Source organism: Pelodiscus sinensis, chromosome 2 (assembly GCF_049634645.1).
Source record: "Pelodiscus sinensis isolate JC-2024 chromosome 2, ASM4963464v1, whole genome shotgun sequence".
NCBI classification, from domain to species: Eukaryota; Metazoa; Chordata; order Testudines; family Trionychidae; genus Pelodiscus; species Pelodiscus sinensis.
In genome coordinates, this window is record NC_134712.1 from 93,245,419 (window position 1) to 93,266,612 (window position 21,194).

The window sequence follows — 21,194 nt, forward strand, 5'->3', positions numbered from 1 at the left end:
GGCTTCCTGTAGTCAGCCGCTGGTCAGTTTCAGCAGCGGCTGACTTGGGGACACCTGGGGCAGAGCAGCTGGGGTGCTGCTGGGTTGCTCCAGTAGCACCGCTCCTTGGCGCTACTAGAGCAACCCAGCAGCACCCCAGCTGCTCTGCCCCAGGCGTCCTGATTCAGCCGCTGCTGAAACTGACCAGCAGCGGCTGAATCAGGACGCCTGGGGCAGAGCAGCTGGGGTGCTGCTGGGTTGGTCCGGAGCGGCGCTGCGGGACCAACCCGGCAGCCCCCAGCTGCTCTACCCCAGGGGTATGCAAGAAAAGCCTGGTCTTCTGGGGGGGGGGGCACTAGCTGCACCCCCCCCCAGCAGACCAGGGAGACGGGGGTAGCGGGACCGCCCAAATCCTCCATGGCTTTGCTCTTTCTCCCAGGTCTGCTGACCTGGGAGACGCGGAGCAAAGCCACAGAGCACACGGGCAGCGGGACAGCCCGGGCACGCTTGAGCTGTCCCCCTGTGGGCGTGCTCTGCGGCTTTGCTCCCCATCTCCCTGGTCTGCAGGGAGACGGGGAGCAAAGCCTTGGAGCATGCCCACAGTGGGACAGCCCAGATGCGCTTGGGCTGTCCCCCTGCGGGCGTGCTCCGCGGCTTTGCTCTCCATCTCCCTGGTCTGCTGGTCGGGAGACCAGGGAGACGGGGAGCAGCTTTTCTCGCCCCAGAGGACAGGGGCGGTGGACCGCAGCGCATCTGGGCATCCCGCCGCTCCTGTCCTCCAGAGCGAGAAAAGCCCCATTCGTAACTGCGGATCCGACATAAGTCGGATCCGCGTAACTCGGGGACTGCCTGTATTTTAAAAGTTTAGAGTGATGGATCCCCATAATTGGAATATATTCTATGGCTCCTGGGATTCTATTTTTTTTTAAATATATGCTAGAAGAAAAAGATTAAGAAGGTCCCATCTGGCCTTTTCATGTTTTGAGGCAGTGTTTAGAATTCTGACAACGAATAGGACACCTGTATGCTGTTCAGTAAATGGAAGAACATCAGATCATAATCATACCTCACATGATTTGGAGTTTTTTGCACTGTTTTTTAATTGATTTCAAATCTGAGGCATGAACTAACATTTTGATTCTATATCTGTAGGGATAACATATTAATGTATTCAAAATGATTCCTCCAAATGGAAGTGACTCCCCATAATTTGTTCCCCACAACTTAGTGTTTATATTTATTATTAATTCTTATTATTATTATTATTTGTTAAGATTGTTAAATGTTTAGATTTATTATTATTATTGTCCCTTTAGAATATAATGTATTAGGTCATGTAACTTAGAACTGTTAAGAATATAATCCTATGTAGCCAGAAACAGGCCCCCCCCCCCCCCCCCCCCCCCCCCGCGCTCCAGGGCATACTCAAGCTTGTGCAAGGGGCTGCTTGAAATTGACATTGCAGAGATACATTGTAAGGATGCATTGTCAAGCCACTAACTCTGCTATGGGAGCCAAGCCCTGTAATTGACTTAAGGGCATTGTTACTTAATTGAGGCCTGTTCTCTTTAAAACATTGTAACTTTACTCAGCACTCAGAGAATGTTTTAAGCAATACCACCCAGAAACTTACTGTAACTACAACTTTTATTATTATACAAAATACTGTATGAATGTATGAGAGAGTGCTTGGATGATGAGTGAATGGTTCTAAGAGGTGCCAGCCTGAGAATACAGCAACAAAGGGCTGAAGAAGGCGTCAGGTGCCAGTGCAACTAAAAGGTGTCAAGTGGAGAAAACCAAGAACTGGAGGTCCACCCGATGAGATCACTGATGAGCACCTGGCAGCCACCCTGGAGACATCAGCATGATACAGCAATTTCCATAGACTGGCATAGGAAGAAATTCCTATAAGAACTGGACTAAAAAACTATGGAATCAGAGTCCAAGGTTCTGCTGCCAGCCTACCAGGAGCTTCAGATGCGCATCTGATCAGGACTTCGCTCCCCACTACCATCACTTGTGTACAGAATACCTGGCCAGTATTCTGTCACAAGCAACTTCCAGGCTGGTAACTATACACAGAACTTGAATGAATGGATGTATGAATGAATGGTTATATATATATATATATATATAATATACATACAAGTGTATAAGGGTTAAGTAGTGTTAGGAATAAGTAGTTAAACAACGTTGTTTGCTTCTATCTTTTCTCTATTTTTTATTATTATCTTTACAATAAATGTGGCTTTTTGCCTTATCCCCCTCATAAGATCCTGCTTGCTTTTATTTGGTACAACATATCGACTGCCCTACATTGCTCTCTTTTTCTAAGATCTAGCGCACTGAGTGTCACTCCTGATGTCTTGCCAACTTTATTTTCAGATAGGTTACATCTACACTGCACCTCTCTTGTGCAAAAGCCTATGCAAATGAAGCATGAATTAGCATATCACCACACTTCATTTGCATAATTAATTAAGGGCCGTTTTTGTGCTAGAGGTTTTTGCGCAAAAAGGAGCTGTGTAGATGGCTCCTTTTTTGCGCAAAACCCCCCTCTTGCACAAGAGCTGTTCTTCCTGAAAAAATTAGGACAGAGGCAAAAAGCCTCTTGCACAAAAATGGCCCCTAATTAATTATGCAAATGAAGTGTAGCAATATGCTAATCCATACTTCACTTGCATAGGCTTTGCGCAAGAGAGGTACAATGTAGACGTAGCCCTAGTTTAACTAAAAGATGTTATCTATAAATGCTTGTCTTTTAATTTTACAAACACTGAACTGGAATTGATTGAAAAATAAGAGATTTTTAATGATAAAATTAAAGTAGAAATAATGTTTATATTTGCAATAGGAATGATTTTTGGTTTATTTGAGCAGTTGGAGAAAATAAAAAACAAAGTTATTTTAATTCCTTTCACTCTTCTCACTCCATCGCTCCTTATGGAAAAGGGTGAAAAGAACAAAAAGAGGGCTGTCAAAATTCATTCTGAAGAAGTGGAAAATTTTAATGAAAATTTGTTTTTTGAAACAAGGCCATTTTCCAATGAAAACCATTTTTGTTCAAGCAATTTCGACCATCCTAGCCTGAACTGCCAAAGTATTAGACTTCCTTGGTTTGCAGTTTCCCTCAAAAAGGGGGCCATTCATCAGTAAATAACTTTCACTGGTAACTGTCACAAGTGAGAACAGTCAAATCACACATGTAGGTTTGTTACCTGCTACATTAATTCTAATTATCCCTCCCCAAAACCTGTGGCCTCTGAGAACTGCCTGCTTTGGAACAACATTGAGTGGCATCTGGACTATTTCAGTTGCTTTTTTGCACTTGGATTTAAAAAAACTGAATTCTATAAAAATGAATGTTCTATAACCCTTTTGGCAATTAATTCAGTGTGACTACTTGTATGAGGGTTGCAGAGCAGGGGTCATATATCATATAGAATTGAAGGTTACATAAACATGACTAGAATAAACTTGATTACAAAGAAGTAAATAGTTTGCCAATGAGAGAGAATATCTGTTTTAAAACAATTCTCCCTTCCCCTAATTCTGACACCAATGGCCATAAAATTTCCCATTGAGGATATCTTTTTATTGAGGAAGGGAGGAGGCTGTAGAAAAGCCTTTATGGGTCTCCTTCACTTCCTCTGTTCCACATAGTGCTCTGCAACAGCTGTGTCTGTAGCATTTTGAAGGGGTAGATTGCGATAGAGCATGGGAGAAGCTGAGCTGTGGCCAGTAGTTCCAGGAGTATATAGACTGGCCTATGGTTGGAAGGTGGTCATACAGTAAGGGTTACCAGATGATTTCAAAAAAATACCAGACACACTTGATATCAGATCGGAGGGACGGCCACGAGGAGAACAGTGGTGGCTAGGAGGAGGTCGGGGGGAACGGGGCTGGCTGGGGGAGATGGGAAAGGGGAACCGGCCAGCGGGAAGCAGGGCTGGCCGGGAGAGATCGGAGGGAGGGAACTGGCAAGCGGTTAGCAGGGCTGGCTGGGAGGGAGTCAGGAGGAGCAGGGCTAGCTGGGAAGGGAGTGCGGGACGGAACCGGCCAGCGGGGACTGGGGCTGGCCTGGACGCATGCAGATTCCAGGGTGCTGCCTGTCCCATACACGGTTCTGGTGGGGCGCCCAGGCGAGTCCGGCTCCAGGGATTCCATCATGCCCTGGCCCCGCCCCCTCCTCTCTACTGTATAGTTGCGTACTACCTGGCTGGTAGACACACTCATGCAGTGTGAGTGTGCCTACCAGCCAGGCAGTTCGCAACTACGTACTGATACTCATGATCAGGCCTACACAACTCGGAAAGTGGCAAGGGCCGTATTACTCCAAAGAAAACAGCTGCGGGCTGCAAGCAGGGTTGCCAGATGCTCCCCCAAAAAATACCGAATGCACAGGCTAAAAATTTTTGTTGAGCAAAAAAAAAAAAAAAACCAACCCCTGCACTGCCCGGCTTCAACACACAACCACAGGAGGCGCCACCAGGCTTCCGTTTAGTGCCCAGGCAGAAATTCAGAAAATACCGGACATTGCACATGTCCGATATTTTCTGAATTTTTCTACCGGGCAGAGAGTGCAAATACCAGACTGTCCAGTAGAAAACCGGACACTTGGCAACTCTGGCCGCAAGGGTAGGTTGGGGGAGGGGTGATACTTTATTAAGAATTTTTCAATTAAATTAGGCCTGCACAACATACTCCTCCGAATGCCCTTACCCTCTCCTCTCCCAGCATCACCCTGTCTCCCCTCCCACTGACACCTGCCCTCCTGCCCTTTTCCTCATTGTCTCCACTTGGCCCTCTGGCATTTGTCTCTCTTGCACCCTGTCCCTTGGTGCCTTCCCCTTTCTCCTGACCTGCCCCCCTCCCCTCAGCACAAGCCCCTTCCCCTCCCCTACCTGGCTTCTGCCTTCCAGTTTGCGGGGCTGCCGGAGCCTTTTTTTAATCCAGTGGTCGCTGGCTGTGATGTCATGACATGACGTCACGCCAGCGTCCTGGCGTCTGCCGGCGTCCCGCCCTCTGGCTCGCGCCCCATCTCCTCACGGGCCACACAGTGAGCCCCTGCGGGCTGCATGTTGTGCAGGCCTGTTCATGATAATAATAAAACTTATTTTGGTTTCTCAATTTGTTTCCCGGACAGAAAGCTCAAATACCGGACTGTTCAGTTCAAAACCAGACACTTTGCAACCCTACATTCAGTGGATCTGAAAGCTAGGCTTTAATTTAGCAGCTATTCTGATGACTCTGTGTGTGTCTTAAAAGGGAAAGAGAATTCTATGCTATTCTCTTGACATCTCTTTGCAAATATATTCTTTGCCTACTTCTCCCCTCCCCAAAGCAGTTTTTCTATAGGTCAAAACCTGGGCAAAGCCAGAATAAACTGGGCCTTGCAAACAGTCTTTCCCTACAGCCATCAGAAGTAATTTTATTACATTTTATCTTGCTGCCTTGCCTCTGCTGTCTACTACAAGGCTAATTATTAGAGCAATTTGATCTAAGAAACCACTTCCTTTTGCTCTTGCCAGAAAATAAAACATGATATTCACCAGAAACTTGAAACATATTTGTTTTGGACATGATATTCACCAGAAACATGAAACATATTTGTTTTGGACATGTGTGCTTTACTTTCAAAGATGTTCTTTAAAAAAATCCTCTTGGCATAGAATGAAATAGCTAAGCATTATAAGTAGAATTAGTTAAAAATGTTTCAGCAGGAATTGTTTGGTACAAACATTTTTCAAGTTTTTTTTTTAAATTTTGTATTATAATTGAAAACTAAAAGATAGCCAGATCTTTATTTAGAAAAACTTTCCATTTTATGTCAATGTTTGAGTCCTAGACAAGCCACTTTTATTCATTTTTCTGTTAACACTTGTTTGTTATTTTCATATACTGACCTCTTCCCAGCAAAGAGTTTTTATGAAGGCTGAATTGTTCCTCAGCTGACCCAAAGATAATCTTTGCCTAGAGATAAACAAAGGCGTAGTCTGGTTTGTATACTTATAATACAGAAGGAGGGGGAAATTGCCTTGATCATCACAGGTACCCTGACAAAACTAAAATCTTACTTTCATTAGTTCTTAAAGTAGTGCAATAAGATGATGTGGGATGTCACAACATAATAGAAAAAGTATAAGCAGCAGCTCTGGGGACAACAAGTTGTCCCAAGCTAGAGTCCCAATGCTGCTGCTTATGCTTCATTTTGCGACATCCCATTTTGTCTGATTGACCTTTTACCTTCAGCAGCAAGGTGGAATTTCTGGTCCCCTAAGTAAATGGGAATTTTGCCATGAGGTTTAGTGAGGCCAGGATTTCACTCACAAGAATTGCAGCATATTTAACTCCAACATCAGACAGAAGGAAGAAGGCAAGAAATATACTTTGTGTTTGCTTTACTGCCCAGTGAGATCAAGTGATTGGAGGGGTGGGGGATCTCCAAGTACATCTATCAGTTCGCTTTCTGTTAAAATGGAATTTATTAACAGAATACACAAAAGGAAAACCTCTGAAAAATAAAGTAGAACTATCAGCTGCATGCATCAATCAATTATTTAGGCAGAAAATTACTTATGCCAGTAAAAATCTTGGTTGCAGAAAAATATTACAAGAGCTAGAAAATAGGAACTTGGGTCATGATTTTTGAAAATCATGATATAGGTACATTAGGGTGGGCATTTGTGTGTGTTTAAAGGGTTCTGCTTTTCAGAAGGTGCTGAGCATATGTTCTCTGAAAATGAAGTCCCTATAAATGTTTTAAAGTCAGACTTTCAAAATCAGGCACCCAAAGTTGGGCACCCCAAGTCAGTCAAAAATTCAGGCACTCAAAGTTACTTTTGAAACTTTGGGTGTTACTTGTGGTATACTACATACAATGTTTATGAAAATTAGAGATTGACTCCATGTACCATTTCAACTAGAAAATGCTGCAATATTGATAGACCTAGAATAGACTGCTTTTCTTTTAAAATTGATAACATTCCTCACATTTTTGTCACTGAAAATCTTGGTGTACACAATTTTAGGTATACTAAAACATTGGTAATTTGAAATTAAACATCTACTAAATAAGACAAAAAGCATTCCCATAAGATATCCTTACAGAGCTCTTAATATTCTAGTCCAGCCTAACAGTTTACAAATGAGCCAGAAGACATAAACTGGATTCAGAGATGAAGTATGACAAATGCAGTTGTAATTTTACCCTTCCCAGAAATAAAGAAGAAAAAATGTACATAAGAACATAAGAACGACCGTACTGGGTCAGACCAAAGGTCCATCCAACCCAGTAGCCTGTTTGCCGATAGTGGCCAGCACCAGGTGCCCCAGAGAGGGTGGACCGAAGACAATGATCAAGCGATTTGTCTCCTGCCAACCTTCTCCAGCCTCTGACAAACAGAGGCCAAGGACACCATTTCTATCCACTGGCTAATATCCTTTTATGGACCTAACCTCCATGAATACTACATGAGTACTACAATGTGTTGTACTTAAGAATATAATGCTTTAGTAAGTAACGCAATTTTAGTTGTTTTAACTTTTCTCCCTATTAGTACAAATTAAGATAAAATTAATTGAAATCAAATTATTATTGCTCCTGTGGAAAAAATATGTATATATTAAATGTCTTCAAGATCCTAGAAGCTAAAGTCTCCACAATATCTAGTCATCTAAATGACCAGAAGTATACATGCCTATACTTTCATGTGCACAATCATAACTAGGGAATTGCATGCCCATGTAGGGAAATAGGGAATATAAAGCACCTCCTTAATCTGCTAGGGGTTGTAGCCTATGTGGTTCTGCACATCAGCAACCACAGCTGAGTCTGAGTCTGACTCTGACTGACATTCTGGGCTGGTCTATATGGGTAGACAGGGAGAAAGGAACTTAAATTTTGTACAGATACTGTACTATTGCAACCCGGGTCTCTGCCAGATCTTTAAATAGCTCCCTGCTGATTTTTGCCACAGTTCAGCCAATTCTTGCTGGAGCTTCGCACCAGGGAGCATCTGCTTGCTTTCACCTCTGTGTGTAGACAAAGTCTGGTGTTTGATCTGCCCCTGTGCCTGCACAATTTCATACTGCTGCTTATGCAGAACTTGTGAGTAATCCAAACCATACTATTTTTGTTTCTGGTTAGAAAGACATCATTATGTCCAAATGACCACAATTGGTCACTTCTATACTGGAATTATTCACATTTCTAAAGACTGAATGAAATCCTAGATTTTTTGAATATTTGGAAGTCAGATGTAAATGAATGCTCATTTGTGTTCTATTTGTCTCACAGTTAGTAATCTTGAGACAAGGTGGGTGAGGTAATATCTTTTATTGGACCAGCTTCTGTGGTGAGAGAGAAGCTTTCATGCAACACACAGCTATTCTTCTGGTCTGGGAAAGGTACTAGGAGTTTCAAAGAAAAATACAAGATTTAACAGACAAATCAGCATAAGCATTTAGCACATATTCTAAGGATTACTTAAATCATTTGAACTTGAGTTACTTAGTAAACTTTTTTCCTATTTCAACTTGAGTTATTTAGTAAACCTCTTCCCACATTAGATCAATTTAAGGCAAAATTAATCCAAGTAAAGTTAAGATGAAGTGGCTTATTAACACCCTTATGGTCAGAGGACAAAAAGGGGAGGTAGTAGATTACAGATTGTTGCAATAAATAGCAAATTCAGTATCTTTATTAAGACCACTATTTTAGAAGCTAGAAAAGTTATGAGTTTAAGCTTCTAGGATCCTCTTTTGAAAGGTAACCACATATTGTGCTGGGTGTGGGACTCATGAATCTTGAAAGGCATGTTATAGGAGGTGTTAAGCATTGTAGCAAATAGGTATATAAAAACCACCTACAATCTGAGTGAAATAAGTTGTTTAATTGGTTAACCACCAGCCCATAGGCAGAGAGGATTGATTAACCAGTTACCTTATAAGCAGGCTGATAAACAGCCAGCTTACTTGGTAACCGTTAACCTTTTATATCCCTAGTAGCAATGGACATATGTCTGTAGGTTCTACAGTTGGGCTGTGTCTACACTGACGCGATCTTTTGCCAAAGTGGCTGCTCTTGCGCAAAAACTTGCTGCCTGTCTACACTGGCCATGTGTTCTTGTGCAAGTAAACTGACATTCTACTGTATAAAATCAGGGCTTCTTGCGCAAGAACTATGACGCTCCTGCTCAGGAATAAGCCCTCTCGTGCAATTGTTCTTGCGCAAGAGGCCAATGTAGACAGGCAACATGAATTTCTTGCACAAGAAAGTCCTATGGTTAAAATGGCCATCAGAGCTTTCTTGAGCAGGAGAGTGTCTACACTGGCATGGATGCTCTTGTGCAAAAGCACATGCCAGTGTAGACATTCTCTTCTGGAAGTTTTTGCACAAGAACTCTTCCGCAAAAGAGTTCTTGCACAAGAAGCTGCCAGTATAGATGTAGCCTTGTTTCTGGCAGGGTTAGATCCTGCTTTGAATAGGCATATTCTGTCTATGCGAAGCTTGCTTCTCATGAGCAGAGGTTGGGGGTTCTCTGAAGGCTAGAAGAGGGGGTTCAGGATTTCTTTCAGGATGGAGGTTATAGTTATTTGATGAAACCTTACCCGGATTCTAGTTTGGGGTGCTAGTTGACAAATGGAGTGGTCTTATTTCTGTATTGAAGCAGGTTCTCTTGGGGTATTTGTGCAGCATGCTCCATGATGTGATCTACTTCCCTGGTGGACAGTCCTTGCTTAGCACACTCAAAACTGCCTTAGCTAAGGCATATATCCTGGATTTTATCTTAAGAGCATATTCTGTGGTATCTCAGTGTCAGGCTCTAGAAAACAGCCTTCTTAGTGTGTTTGCAACTAAACATAATCAGAGGAGACTGAACAGAGAGAACTGGGGGAGGGGAACGCCACTGTCCATGTGATATCCCCCAGCCTGGGGAAGGACTGGAACAACCTCCTTTTTCCTAAGCTCAGCCTCTCCCACCCTGACTCTGCCCTCTCCCCACCTCTTCCCCCAGCTGAGGTGATCTGGGAGACTAGTGGAACTGGTGCAGGCAGCAGTGGTATACCACTTCCCCTCCTCACTCACCGGCAGTGGCGGGGTAAATGGTGTAAGATAATGCCACTGCTTTGCTTTCCCAGTCACCATGCTTTCCACTTCCTGCTGGGGAGCATGAAGATGGTCCCGCCTGCTTCCCTGGAGTGGCTGGAAGAGTAAAGCAGTGGGGCTGCCTTGTTCTGCTTATTCTGCTGCTGCTGCTAAGTGCAGGGAAAAGGGAGGGATTCTGTTGTGGGTGCCAGCCTGCCTTCTGGTAGCCCCCCCAGAGTTGGCTGCTGGCCAGCTCCTCTCACCCATGGCATTTGGGGGGCATGTGACTCCCTCATGCTCTTCATTAGTTGTTCCTGCATATGATATACCATTTAATAGGTATCAGGTTTAAAACCAACAAAAGGAAGTTCTGTTTTGTTCATTCCTTCTGGGGCACCTGGCATTGGTCACTGCTGGAGGACAGGATACCGGGCTAGATAGACCTTTGGTCTGACTATTCTCATGTTATTCTATACCTCATCCAGTGCATTAAATAGTGCAGTAATAGTTAAGAGGATAAAACAAGACAATCACTTCACGCTCCAATGAAATCACACAGGAAAATTATAAGATGAAAATGTGGACCATGTGGAAATGTGGAAAATGTTCACCAGAGAGTGAACACTTGTCATAAAGTGTTGACTCTATCTGACCTTTCAGTCCACAACAATTTCAAAAGATGAATCTGGGAGTTTACATTCACAACTTTGGTAGATACTAAAAATCATGGTCTTAATAAAAACACTGGATTTACAGCTTTTTACAACACTATGTAACCCACTAAACCCCCTTTTTGTTCAATGACTATCGGGATATTCATGAGCCACTTCACCTTGAATTGCCCCTTAGAATACATGCTAAATACTTATGCTAAGTTGCCTGTTTGATCTTTTATTTTGCAGTGAACCTGCTAGTACCTTTCCCAGACTTGGAGAAGTGCTCTGTGTAGCATGAAAGCTTTTCTCTCACACCAACAGTAGTCCATCCAAAGAAAGATATTACCTCACCCACACTTGTGCCTTAACAAGACACTTTCAAGTAGTATAAGCAAGTCCTATATTTAAAAGGGGTCTTACAAAATTTAGAAAGTATAAAAATGTTTCCTTAAAGAAAATAGTTTAAATTTTAAAAGGCACACAACCAGTTTCTTTTCTAATTTGAATCGTTCTCTATAAAAAAAAATACTGAAAATCCACAGTGAACAGTTTTATGAAGGAACAAGAAAGTTAACCTACTAAAAACCGTGATTAGTTTTGATCAGACTTTACTATGCATAATGAGTCAAGTACAAATGCAAAAGATAAAATATAAACTGTTGATGTCAAGGAACAGCTGTTTTATGCAACAGGCTTCCTTCAGATGTCAGCAGAAACACTATGGCTACGTCTAGACTGGCATGATTTTCCGGAAATGCTTTTAACGGAAAAGTTAGTGCTTTTGCAGAAATTCAAGCAGCCAGTGTAGACAGCTGGCAAGTTTTTCCAGAAAAGCGGCTGATTTTATGGAAAAACTGGTCAGTCTAGACACAGCCCATCAGAAAAATCAGAGAAAACAATGTCAGTGGGACTAAATACATGTTTAAGTATTTGATGAATTGGGGACTATATTCACTCAAAATAACATTAAAATAAAATATATGGGAGGGGAATGAAAGATTGATAGAAACAGAACTGAACATTTTCCTCATAAGATGATTTATGAAATATTGTGTGAACAACAAATGAAAAGTCTCAAAAAGTATCTAAATGTAAACTATTCTGGTCTTAATTATAGGTCGGAGCTTACTCTCATGAAGGATAGCATCAGAATTCCCACCTGCTTCAGTTGTACAGGAATGTTTAGCTGGTTCTGTCAGATGAGAGGTCTGGAGATGCTTGGTCCATCACGTTGTGTGGAATGCAATGTTTTTTTCTAAAATAATAATATTTACACCAAAATATTCTCCATAATTCAGTAATCTAATTCTGGAAATCATTATTCACTTAAGTGCTGCGTTCTAAATAGAATGTAAAGCTGTAGACAAACACTCGCTTGCAAAACTGACTTTATTATAATACAACTGAAACAGTCATTGACTGCAATTTCTCTTGGCGCTTTTTAACATCCCTTACCTCCCTTTCTGCAAAGATCTCTTCCGAACCTTGATTTTCTGTAAGCATCCTTTGGATTGCATTGCTGAATACCCAACAAGTTGCCCAATAAAGAGGAAAGTCCATTAGCTATATTAAGGGGATCAGACATTTCCCTACACTCTTAGTGGTCCTCCATCTCATTTCTCCCCTTTGGCGGCCAGCTTAGCTTTTCTGTCCCTCTTGAAAACCTACTCTCATTCGTCTCAAAGTGGTGTAGTATAGGTCTCCCAAACAGCAGCCACATTGAATAGCACTTTTTAATGGTTTGCCTTGGAACTAGACTTTCCATTTTAACTTTCCCTTTGAACAAAACACTCAATTTTATATTGTTTTAAAGCAGCTTCTATTATATAAATACCACTACATGTTTCACAAACACCGATACAAAAAATATGGTCTCATTCTTCCACAGCCTTAGGTCACATCTTCACAATGTGCCAGATTGACAGGAAGTGATCAATCCAGAAGATGCAATAAATCAGCAGCTGAGCACTCTCCCATAGACTCCAGTATTCTACCAGAATGCGAAGATTTGGGGAGTCGACAGGAAAGTGTCAGCTGTAGACTTACCGCAATGAAGATATCTCGGTAAGTAGATCTAAGTTAGTCAGCTATGTAATTCATGTTGCTGAAGTTATGTCTGTTAGCTTGATGTCTGATGGTAGTATAGACTAGGCCTTAGACATACAGTCTTTTTTGTCACTAGTCTGAATGCCTTTTGTAGGACAGTATAGGTTTCAGGACTATCATAGATCCAATTATGTTTAGAAACTGTATATATGGAAAGGTGAGTGTGACTAGATTCTGATCAATCTGGACCAACATCTCTTGGCAGTTTTTGCCATTCTCAGAGGGTTACTTAAATATTTACAACATTCCCAATATACTTTCTTTTATGTTACTTGTGAATAACCATACTTGTAGCATTTGGATATACACAGTATTATTTGTTGTAACACTTAGCATAAAATAACAACAATATTATAAATCCATTAAAATATATGCTTATTTAATTGTTAGGTACATCATGCCTGAAAAAGACCGTTTTCATGTTTAACTTTTTATTTAAAAAATATTATCCCCCTTGTAACTAAATATGAAGAGCCATAAAAGATAAAATGGAAATGGACACTCTAAAGAAAGATGAATACAGAATATGTTTCCAAGCTGAAGGTTCAAACTTGAGAGATACTGAGGGTCCATCTACACCAGTGGTCCCCAATGCAGTGCCCGCGGGTGCCATAGCGCCTGCCGGGCCATTTATGTGCGCCTGCAGAGCAATCTGGGCTGGCCCCGCCACCGGGTGTGTGGCAGGTGCCAGGCCCGGACGCATGGGCGGTCCCTGCCCTGGGGTCACGGTGCATGCCGGTGCCGGCCCTGTGCATGCGGCGCCTAGGCGGCCCCTGCCTGCGGTTACAGCACATGCCGGTGCCAGCCCTGACCCCGGGTGCGCGGCACATGCCGGTGCCGGCTCCAGGGCGCACAGTGCCTGGGCAGCTCCTGCCAGGGGTCGCAGCACATGCCGGTGCCAGCCCCGGGCACACGGTGCCTGGGCAGCCCCTGCCTGGGGTCACAGCACATGCCGGTGCCGGGCCTGGGCGGCCCCTGCCCGGGGTCACAGCACATGCCAGTGCCGGCCCCGGGTGCGCGACAACTGGGCGGCCCCTGCCTGGGGTCGCGGCACATGCCGGTGCCGGCCCCGGGCGTGCGGCGCATGCTTGGCCCCGCCCCCGTACGTGTGGCGCGTGAGCAGCCCCGCCCCGAGGCAGCCCCAGAACGTTAGGGACCACTGGTCTACACTGAACACTTATTTTGAAATAAGATATTCTGGAATAGTTATTCCGAAATAGCTTATTTTGAAATAGCACATCTACACTGCAGGGAAGTCTCAAAATTAGTCTGAGGCAGGTTTTCCTAATGTAGATGTGCTATCTCGATTTAAAGCCCCAGAAGGAATAACTTAGAATGGCCCTGGTGAGGGGCTATTTCAAAATAGCAGAAGTGGAGCATCTACACATGCCTTATTTCAAAATATCTATTTCGGAAGAGGCATTATTCTTTGTAGAACGAGGTTTACAGAAACTGGAATAAGCTGTCTGTTATTTTGAAATTATTTAGAAATAATGGAATTGCTGTGTAGACGCTCACATAGTTATTTCAGAATAACAGCCATTGTTCTGAAATAACTTGGCTGTGTAGACACAGCTTGATGGTTCTGATTTCTTATTGAATCTCACATGATTGGGCTGTAAAAGCTTAAATGTAATCATACAATAATTCTATATCTCAGGCCTACAAGCCATAAAAGAATTTAAAGAGAGAAATCTCCATGAATTCAATAGAACTAATCAGATGCTTGTGAGTTAAGCATGTGTTTTAAATAATTACAGGGCTGGGGCTCAAAAAAGTTGCAATCCAAGGCCTTATCTTCAAAAGAGTTAAGCAACTACATAACTGAATTGTCTCAGTGACTCCTACAAAACTACTCATAAGAATAAAATTATATAAGTGTGAAAGTATTTATAGGATTGAGTTTTTGATTTGCATTAGTTATTAAGTCTATAAATCAAACCAGGAAGTGAAGAAAGGCCATATTTCATGGCACTGATATTACTTCAAAGGTCAAAGGTCTCATCACTTAATAACAATTTCTAAAGGTTCCAGGCTGCTTGCTGCTCACAGATATCAATGTTATATTTTTCTGGGTCACTTTTTATCAGAAAAGTTAAATCAGGGATTTTTTAAAAATGTATTGCTCTTGATCAGTATTTCATTTACATTAGAAAAACTTAATAGCTGTTGTGGTTGCACACTCCTGCAGGAACTCTTCAAAGCAAAAATTAAAGATAAAAATGGCATTTTAAAAATGCCAATTTCAAGGCTGGGAAGATACACGTCAGGCTATAAGAGAAGATGAAATGGAGAATAGAAAAAAAGATACAAATCCTAAGGAAGACGATACAGTGAAATGTTGAGTTCATAGAAATTACTGTCCTCACAGGAAGTTCTCAGCAGCACCTTGTAGGATCTGACATAAACAAAGCGGAGGCAGGGATGTTACTAATTAACTGTTTTGCAGCTTCCGTTCAATTCAGAACTAAGAGTTCAGAGAACTGAGTATCTTGCAAGAGACATATACATATACAGCATGTTGCAGGATGGGGGATGTAAGCCAGGCATTCATCTGAAGGTAAACTGTGATTTGAGCCCGAACTAGGCACTTGTATACGCTTGGTTTATAAGCTTGTACATAGGCGAAGGTTCAAAAAGTGGACCCTGTAGGGAAGAAAAGAGGTTACAGGATAACAAACAGGACTCGCTGCCTTCCCTTAATATACAAATGAAGAGCGTCCTAGCAGGGGATACAAGCTGCACGGCTGCTGTTCACTTTCGGTCCCTCCTGTAAATATCCCTCCCGGTCCCAACGCAGCCATGTGCGTCCTCCGCCGGCCCCGGGTGCCGCTGCTCTGGCAGCATGCTCCGTGAGGGCCGATTTGGCTACGCTGCTGCGGTGGCTGCCGAGGGAGGGAGGAAACCCGAGGGCAGGGAGCCGCCGGGAAAGGCTACGGGCGGGCTGAGCGCTAGCGAGCGGGAGCCCGGCGGGCCGGGGAAGGGCTTTGACAGCCTCCTCCTCCTCCCCCCGCAGGGCGGCGAGGGCAGGGCAGCCGGGCGGAGGCAGGGCTGAGATGAGGGGCTGAGCTGGGGGGGGCGGCGGCCGAGCTGTGCGTGCGGCCGAGCCGGCCGGTCCCGTCCCTGCGGCTGGTGGCGGGTGCTGCGGGCCGGCTGCCCCCTGGCGCCCCTCCGAGGCCCGGGGTGGAGGGGCGGGAGGAGGAAGCAGGAGAGGAAGCGAGCGGCGGCTCCAGGAGCAGGGACGGCGGCGGTGGCGGCGCGGGAGCCAGGCGGCGCCGGGCCCGCAGCGACGGCGGCTCCTTCTCGGTGAGTCCCGCCGCGCGGCCCGGCCGGGGAGAAGCCGCGGGGGTGGGGTGGAGGGTCGGCCCGGCCCTGCCGCCGCCCGCCAAGCTGGGCCGCCGTGCCGGGAGCGGCCTGCAGCCGCGGCGGCCTGGGCTGGGTGCGCTCCCCCGGCAGCGGGCACCGGCCCCTGCGGCCCCCGCGCTGCCTTTGTTCGCTCCGCGCCCCGCACCGGCGCCAGGCCTGGCGGAGAGACCGGGGCCGCGCCGCGGCCTGCAGGGGAGCGAGCAGCGCCCGGGACAGGGCCGCAGAGAGAGACGCGCACGCCCCCTCCCAAATCCCAGACCAGGAAGGGGACCGAGTCGGGCCGCGGCTCCCCAAAACCGCGGGGGGGGGGGAGGGGTGGATCGGAGTTTGACAAAATAAATAAATAAAAACAGCCACCAAAAAACAAAACAAACCTGCCCAGCCCGGCGCAAGCGGAGGGGGAGGGGAGTGTCTCCTTCTGCGCCGCCTCCCTCTCCAAATTCCAGTGCTGATGGCAGCAGTTGGATTTGACCCATTTGTAGCCCCCTCCCCACTCGCAGGAATAAGAGGGAGCTGGAAGAGTTTCTCCGACCAAGTTCTCTGCAAGCCAGGTGCCCAGTGCTCATGTGGAAGTCACCCTCCTGCCCTCCTCTCTTTGGCCTGTGCCTCAGAGGCTCAGGAGAAGGTTTAAATACAAATGTCAAGGTGTACAATTTGATACCTCTTCTCTCACCCGGAGTAAGTAGAGGGCAGAAACAATACGCTGCTGTGTAAAAGAGGGAGAAGAGAGATCTAAACAGCTTGACCCACCTATGCACTCCTGCCTGTTCATCCCAAATTGTTCCCCCCTCCACCACAAACAACGTACAGACTAATTTTTGCCTATGCTTAGTCAATTACTTAAAACCAAACCAAAACACTAAAGTTACCAAAATCATCAAAGCGGCCAAAGTTGTTGAAGCTTTAAGCTGGGAAGCTCCTAGCTGCGCTCCTATGAGACCATTATTTTTGGTTTCAAAATTAAATTAGGCTTCCATGATTTTGGTATGTAAACACTGCTGCAGAGTGGATCTGTCTGGGTGATGGGGATGGCAGCTATGTACACATCATTTCTATATGGGAAAGTGTTTCTCCCAGACTTCTAGTTACCACCTTGCATCTTTTCACTAATTTGCCTCAACTCTTCTTTTCTAGATGTCAAATGTTTTCATCAATGTTGCCCCAAATCATGTATGAATTCCCTCAGTAAAAATATGCCCACTACCAGGGCTCCCTGCTTCTTACCCAACGCTAGTTATACAGCTCTGTCTGTACATCTCTGCTGGAGAACTGAAGAGTGGTATTAACTGTTGGTTCATATCAATATACATGTCCACAAATTGCTCATGTGGAAGCTTCATAGTAGTCATGAAATAATTTATTTTGCTTGGCTAGGAGTCTTTAACTTTTCTGGGATATTGCTGGAGAATAAGTACAAGTAGCCATTAATTTTTTATTGTATTTTTTTTAGTAAAGCAATTGCATGAGAAAATATGCATTTATATTTGATAAACTGAAAGCAAATTATGAATTAAAGGTATCTGCTTTAGCTTTCATCATGCTTTTATAAAATGTTTAGCTTTTCTTAAGCACTAATTCACTGATAACATTCCTTGTTTCCTATTACATATTTCACAATAAAATTGTGGAAGTGTGGTTACAGCTCTGCAGTTAAAGTAGAGTTGAATTTTTCCTTAAAGCAAATATTGAACCTCTTAGATATGTAGTACACACAGCATACTGTCTCCATATAATGACTTTTCTGAGAAATAAACTTAAGAGTTATTTTAGAGCTCAAATTAAGTGAGCCTTTAAAGAAGTTTAGCACTTAGGGTACGTCCATACTACAGGCTTTTGTCGACAGAGGCTTTGTCGACAGATACTGATACAGATACTGTCAACAAAGCCTGTCGACAAAGAGCGTCTAGACTATAGCCAGTTCTGTCGACAAAGCAAGCTGCTTTTTCAATAGAGAGTCTAGACACTCTCTTTTGAAAAAGCACAGTGTGAATGCAATAGCGCCTTTTGTTGACAGAACTCTGTTGACAAAAGGCGTTATTCCTTGTAGAATGAAGTTTACCGCCGTCGACAAAACTGCCGCATTCTTTCGACTTACTGTTGACAGAACTCGGTGGTAGTATAGACGCAGGTATAGTTTTGTCAACAAAAGTCCACTTTTGTCCACAAAACCCTGTAATCTAGACACACCCTTAGTCTTGACAGTGCTACACTGTTACATCACCTCAGTATGGGCACATAATGATGGGAGAGGTTTGCTTTTTACTGTAGTTAATCCACCTCCCCAAAAGGCAGTAGCTAGGTCAGATGAAGAATTCTTCCCTCAACCTAGCACTGTCTACACATAGTAAATTCTGAGTGTAGATCAGCCCTTATCATCAAACATTTTTTGTCCTGAATTATTTTAGCAGAATATGCAGTTTTCAGATTTTCCATATAGTTAACTTTTTTACATTTTTCGTAAGATCTACGTTTAAAGAAATTGCCTTATGTATATATGTTATTTCTAACTGTTTCGATTATAGATAGTGCCAGACTAACAGCTCAGATCACTCAACCAATCATCCTTCCTCTAACTGATTTGCATGCTACAGTTGTGTTTGTGCAAAGAGACAGTGGCATAAGAGATTGAACTCATGTTAAGAATTACCAGATAACTTGGCCTCAGATGTCTTTGCTTTTTTTATGTTTATATGGTCATGCTAACTTGCACAGCACTATTCGAAAGGCTCATCATGGCACTGCTGAAGAAATCGAGGCAGGAATGCAAAGACATCCCTGTTTATACCCACTGCCATTTTCCTTGTCTCCCCACAGTGCTGCTTTCTGTTGTCCAGGAGGAATGGGAGGTGTGCAGAGTGATGGGATGGAAGTGTGCAGATGTCTGTTTCAGCTCTTCTTGTGATGCTTCCTTGGTGCACAATGGTCCTAAGGCACCAGTGTCCGAGGCAATAGTTCATACTCACCTGAAACTACGCCGTGGAGGAGAGGAATCTAAAAATCAGTTTAATGTAAGCTGATACATTTAGTTTAATGTAAGCTGTACACTAAAATGCATTGATCCTAATTGTATGCCTATGGCATGATGCCACTACAAGATAGAGTTGAGTTAATTTTGGGGGTCTTAACTATACATTTCCATACAACAACATGTTTGAGAATTTCCTGAGTTTGTATTGTTTCTTTGCAGTAATTTTCCTTTCCCTCTAATGATTCGTACCCTTAAATTGCTAATAGGTATTCTTAACTGATTTCCATTTTAATGGAGGTTTAGTAGATTTTTTTTGGGTGTATCTGGGAATGTATAGTACACTTCAGCAGATATATTTAAGTTGTTATTCACCAAGGGCTGCAATTTCAGTAACAAAGCTCAACAAATGAATAGTAGCTTCAGATAATAAAGAGACCTAAGAGGAAACTTGGGCATATGTCATGTAAGTAATTTCAGGTGACAAAGTACATATGGTTATAATTTGGAGGGCATACTGAAATTATGAGTAGGATAAGTAGTCTAGTGTTTATACTGGAATGGTCTTTAACCAAGTTTAGATAAGGCAGCTTTATGCCTCTCAAAACCATATGCCTCCGATTTAACTGCAGGTAGAGACTGTGGTATAGGGGCCATTCTACTTATCATTGGTTTCATATTTTCTCTTGCAGTAATTGGAATGTTTGAATTAAAGCTCTTAGCTAGATTAATTGCACGGGTGATGGGAATTTAAAAAAAGATAGATTTGCTAACAGCTTGATTTTTTATAAAAACATCCCAAATCAGTGTGACCTCATTTTCCCCATAGTTTTGGATATCTTAAAGGAAGCTTAAAATGTCACAGACAACCTAATTTATTAAGTTAACAAAATAAAGTTGTTTCACCTACTTCATTTCTATGGGATTTTGTGGGTTTACAATCACACTTAAAATTTTTTTTTCTTCCTTGTTGCTGTGTGTGAAAGACCCATGAAACTGTCTATACACGAAGTGTTGTCAAATGTAGAAAGTAAATAAAAAAGGAGGGGGGGGGAGAAGAATAGTTAAATATTTATTTAGTACCAGGTCTTAACTTGTAACAATATTAGGCAAAAATTTTCAGACTAGAGTGTTAGTTTTTTAAAGTTGCTGTTATCTCTGTAGTTTTTAGTATCTTACACCCCTGATCCTGTTGGATCCGCTCAGTCAAACCCTTATAAATGTACAGTCTGATTAAAATCAGTGGGGTCTTCCTGCGAGTATGAGAATACATGTTGTGCATATCCAAGCATGAGATCAGGGCCATAATCTTGAAAATGAACAGAACTCGTACTATGTGCAATGTATTTTCAAGGTTTCACTTTCTGCAAAATTGGTAGATGTCAGATTCTATCTGTATATTCTGTTAGATCAGCTTGCTAATACACTGGCAAGATAGGATGGTGTATTACAACTGAACAAAGCTCTACAGAATAAGTGAATAGATTAATTCCACTCTTTCACTTGAGGGTTAGCTTCATAGCTTAATAGAGTTTATTGCTGGAATCATCATCTTGATGTTTAAACTATGTATTCCTGGGGTTAATTTCATCCCAATAGTCTTCATTATCTCTTTGCTTGCTTTTCAGGTATCTGCTAATATTTAATTCCTACCAACTTGTTTTCTTCTATCTGCTTTTGTTCTGATAATTTACTTTCTTCATCAATCAGTCCCGCCAGTCTTTTGCTCCCCCTCTTCGTTGCTTGTCTTTCTATACTTCCCAATCTATCAGTATTTTTCTGGTTTGTGGGGTGTACAGATACACGCTGTCTAAAGTATGGACTCACCAGAAATAAGGCTATTGCTTCCCCAGTGAGCGTAACTAAAGATGCAGCATGATGTATCATGAGACAACACAGTATTTATACTTTGTTCTAATAGTTTAATTCTGAGAACTTGGCTTAAGTTCTGGAAGATAAAAAGGGATAGACTACGTCTTTTGATCAGATGTCTGTTTGTCATTGTAGTGATACAGGGGACAGAAAAGTG

The 21,194-nt window shown here is 43.1% G+C and overlaps 1 protein-coding gene across 3 annotated transcripts in view; it reads left to right on the forward strand.

The window, feature by feature from the left end:
• Positions 1–15,223: 15,223 nt before the first annotated feature.
• The window catches only part of SOCS6 (suppressor of cytokine signaling 6), a 37,375-nt gene continuing 31,404 nt past the window's right edge, over positions 15,224–21,194 (forward strand). Inside the window, exons 1-2 of one of the 3 annotated variants that reach the window (XM_075921048.1) lie at positions 15,224–15,394; positions 19,015–19,208. The gene's annotated coding sequence lies outside the window, so the exon portion shown is untranslated. Of the gene's footprint in view, positions 15,395–15,602; positions 16,141–19,014; positions 19,209–21,194 lie in introns of those variants that run through there. The other 2 variants (XM_075921049.1, XM_075921047.1) reach the window with 2 other exon arrangements.